Source organism: Amblyomma mixtum, chromosome 3, assembly GCF_055824585.1.
Source record: "Amblyomma mixtum isolate Tamu chromosome 3, ASM5582458v1, whole genome shotgun sequence".
In the NCBI taxonomy this organism is placed as follows: domain Eukaryota; kingdom Metazoa; phylum Arthropoda; class Arachnida; order Ixodida; family Ixodidae; genus Amblyomma; species Amblyomma mixtum.
This window is the reverse complement of record NC_143014.1, coordinates 380,180,319-380,191,249: the sequence shown is the minus strand read 5'-3', so window position 1 is coordinate 380,191,249 and position 10,931 is coordinate 380,180,319. Positions and strand designations below refer to the sequence as shown.

At 42.7% G+C, this 10,931-nt stretch overlaps 1 protein-coding gene and 1 long non-coding RNA gene across 28 annotated transcripts in view; one reads left to right on the top strand and one right to left on the bottom strand.

Annotated features, from left to right (window-relative positions):
• LOC149356978 (uncharacterized) overlaps positions 1-8,748 on the bottom strand; it is a 23,035-nt gene extending 14,287 nt beyond the window's left edge. For both annotated transcript variants that reach the window (XR_016291761.1, XR_016291760.1), the window contains exons 1-2: positions 8,453-8,748; positions 7,735-7,794 (exon numbers count right to left, since the gene is read on the bottom strand). This is a non-coding gene — a long non-coding RNA (uncharacterized LOC149356978). The remainder of the gene's footprint in view (positions 1-7,734; positions 7,795-8,452) is intronic.
• Positions 1-10,931, top strand: part of LOC149356976 (uncharacterized) — a 592,868-nt gene that overhangs the window by 512,915 nt on the left and 69,022 nt on the right. For 4 of the 26 annotated variants that reach the window (XR_016291756.1, XR_016291757.1, XM_089584395.1 and 1 more), the window contains exon 1: positions 9,118-9,401. The exons of 18 other annotated variants lie outside the window; for them this stretch is intronic. The gene's annotated coding sequence lies outside the window, so the exon portion shown is untranslated. Of the gene's footprint in view, positions 1-9,117; positions 9,402-9,579; positions 9,681-10,931 lie in introns of those variants that run through there. 4 more of the 26 variants (XR_016291759.1, XM_089584396.1, XM_089584393.1 and 1 more) reach the window with 2 other exon arrangements.

Sequence of the window (10,931 nt, the reverse complement as noted above, 5' to 3'; positions counted from 1 at the left end):
ATGAATGACCGTCAATTTATTTATAACTCTGAAACAGATTCTGTCCAAGAAGTGAAGTTATAGCGTTTGCCATCCGCTCATCGGCCTCCGCCACACCTACTTCGTCAGTCACCACAAGTGACATACGCAGCCCCGAGTTATCAAACCTTAGCAGTTCTACTTTCCAACGTCCGCAGCTATCTGCCCAAAAAAGATGCCGTTGAAGTCTTCCTAAACGATAGCGATACTGATATAGCTATATTTACTGAATCGTGGCTGACCTCGGACATCTCGAACGAAGAGCTGCTGCACGATACGCGATCTTTCACGGTCCACAGACGCGATAGGGTGATGCGGAGAGGAGGTGGTGTACTGGTTTTTGTAAAATCGAGCACGCCTTCTTTTCCTCTTTTGCCCATCTGCAATCATGAAATCGTTGCGATAAGGTTATTGCTTCCGTCCAGCACAGTCATATTGCTTGCATGCTATCGTCCTCCAGACAGCGACATTTCATTTGTTAATGAACTGTACTCAATACTACTCGACCTTAATACCCGTTATCCCCATGCAACTTACTTACTATGCGGCGATTTCAACTTTCCTGATATTGACTGGTACAACTTATCCGCACATTCTGGCCAATCGAGTGAGTTTCTAAACTTAGTTCTTACCTTTAACCTTGTGCAAACAGTTCACACTCCAACTCGCCTAAACAATACCCTCGACCTTGTTCTTGTTTCAGATCCTGAATGTGTCCAGTCATTATCATCCATTCCGGGCTTCAGCGATCATTGTACCTTGTTGTTTAACTTATCTATACCCATCGCTACTCGTCAACCTTCAGTTAAATTCATTCGTGACTATAATAAGGCCGATGTTCCAAGTATCATTGCTGAGCTAGACAAGTTTTTCCATCACTTTCGTATGTCCTCTTCCACAAGAACCGTCAATGATAACTGGTTGCTCTTCAAACAAAAATTAATATCACTTATTCATCTATATGTACCCCTCGTACGCATTCGAGGTGATGCCAGCAAACCTTGGTTTTCCAATGCCCTCAGAAAACTTTTAATGAAAAAAAAACGTCTTTTCCGTCTTGCAAAGCATTCTCCCAGTGTCTCAAGGTGGGATAAGTATTTCGCGTGTCTTTGCGAATACACGAGACTTTTACGAAGCTCAAAAAAGAAATTTTACCACCAGGACTTGCTAGAAATCATGCGCTCCAATCCAAAGAAATTCTGGAATCTCCTTACGCCAGGTAATAGGTCTACGCATCACATCTCCTTGGTTAACCCGGATGGCTCTGTGGTCGCATCAGGCGAACGCAGTGCTGTAATGAACTCTTATTTCTCCTCGGTTTTCACCAATGAATCTACTTCAGACATTCCTCCTGTATCGAAGTTTTCATTTTCGCAAATGCCGCCTGTTACTATAACAGCTAACGGTATTGGAAGCCTCATCGAAAAACTTAAAGTATCAAGTGCCCCGGGACCAGACAATATACCAGTTAAGATACTGAAATGCACCAAGGAAATCTCCAGTCAAATTTTGCAAATAATCTTTGATCAATCTATTGCTACCAGCTTAATTCCGGACGACTGGAAGCTAAGTCGAGTAGTACCAGTTTTTAAAGCAGGCAACCGTCATGATCCGTCCAACTACCGTCCAATTTCTTTAACCTGCATTGCATGCAAACTATTAGAGCATATTATATATTCACAAACCGCATCTCACCTTGATTCTAACTCTTTCTTTTTTTCCAATCAGCACGGCTTCCGATCCGGTTACTCATGCGAAACCCAACTATTCGAATTCACTACCGACCTTAACCTAAACTTAGATTCTTCATTCCAGACAGACGTCATTTACCTTGATTTTTCAAAAGCATTTGATCGTGTACCCCACCAACGCCTTTTAGCTAAACTTTCATGCTTATGCCTCGATCCCCTGATATTAAAATGGATTCGCTGCTTCCTAACTGATCGCTCTCAATTCACTGCTATCGATAATGACAATTCTCCCACAACAAAAGTTTTCTCTGGTGTGCCTCAGGGCTCGGTGCTCGGCCCACTTTTATTTTTAATCTTCATCAATGACCTTCCTTCCGACATTTCATCGACAATTCGTCTTTTCGCAGATGACTGCGTCCTGTACCGCCGCATAACTACTAACAATGATCAGGAATTGCTCCAAAGCGACCTAAACAGGATTGAAAGCTGGTGTTCCACATGGCTAATGACGCTCAACGTAACGAAATGCAAATACATGCAGGTATCACGCAAGCGCACTAATATCGACTACGCTTATTCACTCAGTTCAACCATCCTTACTAAAGCCGAATCATACCGGTATCTTGGCATCCATACCACGAGCAACCTCACTTGGTCCGAGCACATCACGAAGATTGCTGCTGATGCATCTAAAACACTCGGCTTTATCAGACGCAACCTCAGTTTCTCCCCTTCTTCCATTCGCAGCCTAGCCTACAAAACTTTCGTCCGTAGCAAACTTGAATTTGCATCCCCAATATGGAACCCACATCAAGCCTACTTAATAGCCAGCCTAGAAGCCGTCCAAAACCGTGCAGCCCGCTTTATTTCCTCCAACTATGACACCCGCTCTAGCATTACCAAAATAAAATTATCTGCCGACATCGAGCCTCTCGCGCATAGGCGTATAATTGCCCGTTTATCATTATTCCATAAATTGTACTATTGTTTTCCCTCACTTCGACACTCCCTTCTGCTCCCTCCCCTCCGAACATCACGCCGTCTTTTCAACTCCATGAGCATCCTAAGACTTCATGGCTCCTCAAACGCATTTAACAAGTCATTTCTGCCTCTTGCCATTAATGAATGGAATTCACTACCCGAATTAATTGTCACTGAACGCGATGCTCTGAAATTCCGCCAAATGCTGTCATTGCACTTGAAATCCCAATGTGGGTAACTGTTGCCTTTGCGTTTTATTTTTATGTTATGATTGTTTGATATACTACTGCACCTGTCTGCCTGATTTATAAACGTGTTTTTCTTTTTTTTCTCTTCCCCAAGCAACGATTGTTTCACTGTATACTTTTTCTTCACTGTATACTTTTTTTCAGTTTTTTTTTTCACTGTTTTACTGTACTTTTTTGTATATGTATTTTTTTTGACCTAATAATGTCATTACTTGCTTCGATGTTCGCCCCCCCCCTTATGTAATACCCCGCCAGGGGTCTTTAAGGGCCATTAAATGATGATGATGATGAGTTCCCGCGGCAAAAAGACGAGTTCAGATTCCTCTTCAGTGCACCTTTAAGGGTAACGGAGTGGATTCCAAGAGAAGGCAAGCGTAGCAGGGGGTCGGTAGAAATTTAGGTGGGCAGATGAGTTTAAGAAGTTTACGGGGATAGGGAGGCCGCAGCTGGCGAGGGACAGGGCTAATATGAGAGACATGGGAGAGGCCTTTGCCTGGCAGTAGGCACAGTGAGGCTGATGATGGTGATGATGCAGAAGATAGACGGCGTGCTCATATACTTTTGTCGGCATTCTTGGCGATATGAAAGTCTCAGTTACCTTCCTTTCAGTTTTACCTCTTGCCTTTGCAAAGAACATTGTGTTTTCAAGGACAGGGCAGCAGCCATGCTTCTTGCACTTACTACAGTGCATTGCCAAATGGGCATACTCCCACACGGTAGGCGAATCTCGGCCTGCATTCCAATGTGTGTCCCCTTTGAAAACGTCCCTTTCAGCGACACCTGATTGGCCAAAATGCCAGAAGCAGATGTGCATCCATTTCCGCCATTTGGGCCAATCAGTTGTCACCCAATGGAATTTTGAAAAAAGATGATGCACAAAACAGACAACACAGGTGAAAGACAGACGAAACACGCGCAACTTTGCAATTGCCAAAGCATTACTGAAAAAGGTGAAAAATAAAACTGCAATAACAGTGCAAAAAATGATGTTACCAAACAGAAAGCTAAACTTGTGGTAATGGCTTATATTCATAAGATGGCACGCAATCTGAAACATTTTGAGACAAAGTTTAATGTTCCTGTAGTTTTTTCCACCCGCAAGAAGCTGTTCTCCTTGTGTGGCAAAATGGATCCCAAAAAACTGAAAAAAGCAGAATGCCAGAAAAAGCATGTGATGCCGCTTGTAAAATGTGCAGTGGGCGTAGTTTATCAGATCCCGCCGACGTGTGGGAAATCTTACATTGGCCAAGCGGGCTGATGTATTAATGATTGCCTTGCTGACCATAATCGCGCGTTAAAGAACGGCATGGGTACTCTCTTACCACGTCATTGTAAAGCCTGCGGGGAAAAAGAAGAGAAAATTTCAGGCGAAGCTGAAGGAAACAAAAATTCTACGCAGGATCAAAGGCACCACAGCCCGTGAACTTATAGAAGCGTTCCACATCAACAAAGGTGGAAACGATTACGTAAGCACGCCCTCTCTTACAATTTACAAAAAAGAAGGTGTCTTTTTAGATATGAGCTGAGACACGTTTTTTCTTGAGCCATTTGTTATCTTTTTGTTTCTACTTCTGCGCGTGTGTGGGTCCCTCTCTGCTTTTGCCTGTTTGCCTATATATTCACTTGCTCCCTAGGTGAATAAACAGTTGCACTTGTTTCGTCTGTCTTCCTCCTGCATTGTCTGTTTTGCGCGTCTGTTTTCAAAACCATGCACCAACTAGCCCCCCCAGCGTGTATTGCTGAATGGGATGTTTTTGAATGAGCCGCAAGTTGGAATACAGGTCCTCGTTGATGGCCGCGAGGCATATTGTGTTTGCTGATGTCTTTTTTTTTTTTAACTCTTTCAGCTATTAATCTTTTGATCAACCTTGGGTACACCTCAGCAAGCTTGCGATAGGAGGTCTAAAATTTGGTTTTAGTTGATGGAACGAAAGACAAGGGTTGTACCAAAAGAGTCTATTCATTCAAACATTTCTCAACATATTTGCCACTGATGTCAGTGCGTTTCTTCTTGTAACAGATTTATTTTTCCTAATATGCTTTGAAATCATTCCTTTGTGGCTTTTGCAATTCACCGTTACCAGTGGCAGTGGTCTCATTTGTGGAAGTAAACAGTAGTCCTAGATGAATCTTCATTCCAAAGATGCTGTTGGAGCTCGAAAAGTGAATAGGTGGGCCTGAAATTGTACTGTATCCTTGTTCATTTTTGTTCTTTCAAAAATGTCGCCGTTGTCTTTGTACTATCTCCACTTTTTTCTCATATTTATAGTCAGTATGTGTATTTGAAAAAGCACCATGAAGCAGCTATGTCTCTAAAATGACATAGAAACACCACTTTAAGCTTGACAAGACAGAATGTTCACTGCCAAAATGTATTGCCAAAGTCCACAAAAATTTGGACCTCCTTGCATAAATGGCATCAAAAACATAGGCTCACTCGTTACCTGCCAGCAACTTTTTTGACGTTGTGAGAAACGTTATGCAGGTAAGGCATGGAACACACTCGCTTCCTCTCTTCATTGCTCTTCAAATGCTATGCGTGTGTAGTTCTCATTTGTCCTCCTTCCTTCCTCCTTGCTTTTTCACGCAGCTTTTTTTTTAAAGGACTATAGCCACCAAATCTTTGCTTGCATGTTTTCTTTTTTGAAACAATGCGTTAGACATTAGTATATATGGATCACCCCATATATATCAGGGCCGCTAAATAATTTACAATCGAATTTCATCTTGGTGCTGTTTCGGTTCCAGCGGCTAGGCGATGGGATGGTTGTGACATCAAAGGTCGGGGTACGCCACATGTGGCATAAAAAAAGACTGCAATATAATTGCCTCTTCTTTGTTTTCATTAACTTCAATGCTAAAACCGACCTGTCTCAAGAGCGATAGTGATGAGAAATGAAGAAGCAGTGACCTATATTGACCTTTGATGTCATAGTCATTGTCTGGCTGTCTAAACTGAAACAGCATGAGAAAATAAATTGAATTTTAAATTATTTCGCAGTCGTAGCTAAGCACCAAGTGGTGATCCATGTATTCTAATATCGTGTGCTTCACTACAGAGAAGACAACATGCAACTAAAACTAGGTGTCATTTCCAAAAGTGAGTGACAGTATGACATTCACTGCGACCTCCCTTTATCCTTGTTTAACCATGTTAGGACCTTGTTCATAATTCATCAACCTTTTCATGCAGTTCAGATGATAGTAACTGCATGAAGCTTATCTATGTAATGAGGTACACTACTTGTGCAATATATGAAACAACTCGGACTGGCACCTACAAAATGTGCCAACTTCTGTCAGGAGCATGTTTGCAATTCGTAACAGTGGGAGAAAGCTAAGCTAGCAGCACAAGTGGCCACTTCAGTAAGAATGAAGAAATTAATGACCTCATTGACACTGCGCCTGGCCTCATCTTTTTTTGAAATGCATATAATTTCGTATATATACAATTGCTAGCGAAATAAGCAGAGCTCAAAATGGGGCTAAGCCTTTGCAAGTTTGTCCAGCATTACACTATGTGTATGACCCTTTTAATTGTTGAGAAATGGAAGTGATTTCCTCACTAAAATCCCTTGACATATAGTTTCATGCACCTACATGTCGAGCAATCTATCTCAAGTCAACATACGCTGAAGCTGGGTGCAACACTAATGAGGTGTATACTTCAGTGTTTGCCATTCAGCAACTTTGTACACCACAGCTGTCTGGAATATGAAATTGTACATACGAAAGATGGACAAGCTTATTATTAATCATTATACCACCTCACTTACACAGCTTTATACTGGATATCTAAAATCAATCTTTGTACAACGTGCAGTTATGAGCAGATTTTATTGCTCTCTCAATGCATAGCAATCGAACTTCATGTTAACTGTAAATTATTTAAAGAGAAAGTGCACCTTTGAAAGTAATTTTAAAGTGCCCTGAAAAATTTCAGGCCCCAAATGAAAGCTGCATAACTACACACAACTTCAGTTATCACTGGGCAACCAACTGACCTTAATAGGGAAGCCGCCGCTGTGGCTCAGTGGTTATGGTGCTCGGCTGCTCACCCGAAAGACGTGGGTTCGATCTAGGCAGCAGTGGCCACATTTTTGATGGAGGCGAAATGCCAGAGACCCATGTACTGTGTGATGTCAGTGCACTTAAAGGAACCGAAGGTAGTCAAAATTATCTGGAGCCCTCTATTACAGCGCCCCTCATAGCTTAAGTCGCTTTGGGGCGTACCCCAAAAATCAAACAAAACTTAAAAGGACACTGAGGACAAATTAAAGTTGGCCTGCTTTTTGACAGACTATGATATTCTAATGACAAAGGAACTGCTGTCACCGAAAACTGAGCTTCAATAAGATGGAAAACACCAAAAGACGAACTACAGGTGTTGTTATCACCAGCTGATTTTGCAAGTAAACTGCGTGCTAAGCTCCAAATTTTGGGCGTGGATTGCAAAGGCTATGCTACACTGCCATTCACTTCAAAACAGCGGTAACCCGACCTTCTGAGTTCGGATATCATGAGTCTGACTCATGGGGCGGGGAAGTTTTTAAAATCAGATTTCTCAGCTATAATTAGCGTTTGCCGGACAAACTTCAGCATATCCAAAAAAAAAAACGCGAAAATACCAGGAGATTCTAAAACATTTGCATGACTGAACAAGATGAAAATAGCCCAAGCTGTGGGAAGTGGAGAACAGTGGCTTCACCCCGACAACACACCAGCACACAAAGCTGCCTGTGTGTGAACCAAAAAACAGCATTACCCAGAATATTTACCTGTACCATTCACCTCACCTTGTTTTTCACAACTTCCTTCTGTTCCCTCAAAGAAGAAAGTCCACAGGGTAAACAGTTCTGTGGTCAAGGAAGAGGTAGAGAGAAAAAAAGGGACAGCCATTGAAAGAATTTCTGGACTGCTTCAAAACAGTGAAAAACAAATTTCAGAGCAGAGCATGGGTTCAAATGGGCATTACCTTGAAGGAGATTAAATGTGGGGCACCGCAAAATAATTGCACACTTTTTTTATACCAAATCTCCCCTCATAAAACAAGATTTCGGCCATACACTTGTTCACAGTATGAAGGACGATTTTGTGAGAAGGTGACAAGATGCACAACAAAGGAAGCACTAAAAAAAAAACGGATATCTCCATATGTGGCCCACAAAATCAATTTTACACCATTTGTAAAATCATGCGTAAAGTCATGTATTTCATGCAGTATCTGTGGTGAAAAATGCTACGTGTTCAAGTGTGAGTTCCTCAACTATAACAACTGCTGTACAATGTTCAGCATGTGGAAAAATAAATGTGAGAGTAAGCTGTTACACTTCAGTAGAGAAATATAAAATGAATAGTTTTATTTTCCTGCATTAAACTTATCCCATGAGGCAGACATCGTTGCTTCTCAAATGGCGTGTAAAATTACTCACCGGCGATAAAATAGATTACCTGCGTTATCGAAAAGCACGACAAGCTACCATCGAAAAGCATGAAAGCGAATAAATTACTCACCTTGAATTAAGCTTGTCCAAACGGCACTGTGGTAGTCACCGCAAGCGGCAGACATCGTTGCTTCTGAACTGGTGGGCGTCGATACGCCCTAAGCTTATCCAAACGGCAGACAGCGTTGCTCCTGATAATCACCGCCTCACCGGCGTTCAATAAATTTACCTGCGTTGTCGAAAAGCAGGACAGCTTGTTATCCGAAAAGCACGAGAACCCGAAGGCGGCAGGGCGCCGCCGTTTGCAATGACCAGCGTCGCATTTTCTTTCCTGAGTTGTCGTAGCAACAGCTGCTCCGCGTGCGTGTTGGGGTAGGCAACATTGGCGTGTTCATAGTTGTCATAGCCTGGTCATAGCAACAGGTGCTCCGCGCGCGCGTTGGTGTGGGCAACATTGCGTTTGTCTGTAGCGGCTAGCAAACGGAAATACGCCCCCCGTACCTGGATGGTGACACGCGCGTGTCTCCATCCCTTGCCTTAATATATATATGCATAAGCCTCATTCAATAGGATCGTTTGTGAAGACCTTTTATTAGAATTATGAACATGTGTGCACATATTTTACCTTAAACGCCTTTTTACAAAAGAGCCATAGTGGTTTTTGAAGGACGGAAAAGACGCAGAACTTTCCGGCCGTTTGGTGCCGCTAGTGCCGCTGTAGCCAAACTCAGTGTTGCCCATGCCCGTTCCCCGACAAATCCAATGTTGCCCAACTGTTATGAAAACGCGCGATCCAGTGGACATCTTGCCTCAGCCTTCTTGAACACTGACTGTACTACCTCACACCTGTATCAGCCGCGCCGTAGGAAAGGGATGAAGGTGGGAGTGGTATAAGATAGAAAGATATGTAGTGGAGGCCCCCAGGATAATTCGGACTAGAGTCAGCGGATAATTTCGACCATCTGGAATCGTCAACGTGCACTGACGGCGCACAGCCGAGCTTTTCCCACCTGCAGGAGGTAAGCTTCGAAGTGACCGCAACGGCGGACTCTTTCCAACGCTGAAATGAGTTGAAATGAGTTGAAAGCCGTTTACGGGCAACGAGGAGTAGATAGAATCTGGAATTTACTGTCGTCAGTTGCTTCACTTTGCTCTGATCGGGCCATGTCGTCGCACGTTTTTGCTGGTGCACGCAAGGTGGTGTGATTCGTTGGTGCTGCAGTCTCTTTCACGGAGGACCGAACCACGACCTACTGTATAATTATACAGTAGGTCGTGGACCGAACATCTGAGGATCGGTGAGTGGAGTCTGCACTGGGGGCTGAGTACGGGTGCATAAATGCGGAATTACTTTGTTTGAGCGTGACAGAGGATCCTGACAGCTCCGCTAAGTCACTTGCCTGGTTGTGTTCCTTTCCACCTTGGAGGACATGTCATAATTTGTGAGGTTAGTAACCTAAGGAGAGGGCTGGTGAAGACAAATTTGCATCGCTGTAAAGATTTAACTGTTCAGTTTTATTTGTCCTGTGCTATACATTATTGTTTTCTTCATTCTTACAGCGTGTTTCTGCACATCCAACAATATTGATAATTGCTGTAAGTGTGCTGTAGTATCTTAGCTGGGCATCTTTTTATCTGGATTTTCTCACTCTTTTTTTTCTTTACTCATCCAGTGGGATATCCTCCCAGTGGCAGTAAAAATTTTAGAGTGGGCTACAGGCATATTCTACGCATGATTTGTTCCTAGTGGAAGAAGTATTTCTTGCCACCGGAATGTCCCGCATTATCAGTTAACTGCCAAATGTGGCATGTTAACAAAGGATGCCTACATTCATGGAACCAATGCCAGCATAGGGCTTTTATGGTAGGTGGTTTCAATATGTAAACCTAATGTTGAGAGACTATGCAAGTCTTTTACAAGTTGACGTGTAATGAATATATTACAAGGGAATTTCTCATATGGTTTCTACAAAGTGCCCATTGAGAATTCATCCTTGTTTTTTTTTACTTTGTTGCAAAGACTGACGTCAGCATCGCTTGATAAGACCTACATCATTTTACATCTTGAAAGAAAACTGTGCACAATGAATGAACTGCCTTGTGATTCTCCTCATGTCATTCATCAGTTTTTGAACACATTTTCAAGATGCACCCATGCAGACTAGGCTGAGCAGCTGTGTTACAGCAGTTTTTTTTTTTGCGTGTGGGAGGATCTTTGGTTCAGTGTATGTGTACGACTTCATTGTGTGAGTAGGCAGCAGGAGGCTAAAAGGTGCTTATCTTGGGAAGTCTTTCTCAATCAATCTTCCCTTGCTTTGGCACCCTTGTACAATTCTCGATACTGCAGTACGTTTTGTCAGTGTATGTTGCAGACTGGGCTGCATGGCCTCTAGTGTGTGCTTTATATAAAGTTTTTTGTTGCTGCATGCGATGCCACTCATTGTCATCCTTTTATGCCTTATTGCTCTTATTGACCACACACAGCCTCACTGTGGCCGTATTTTAATGCGTTCCAGTTTTCAAAACTATTTGGGAAATTTTTTTAGTAT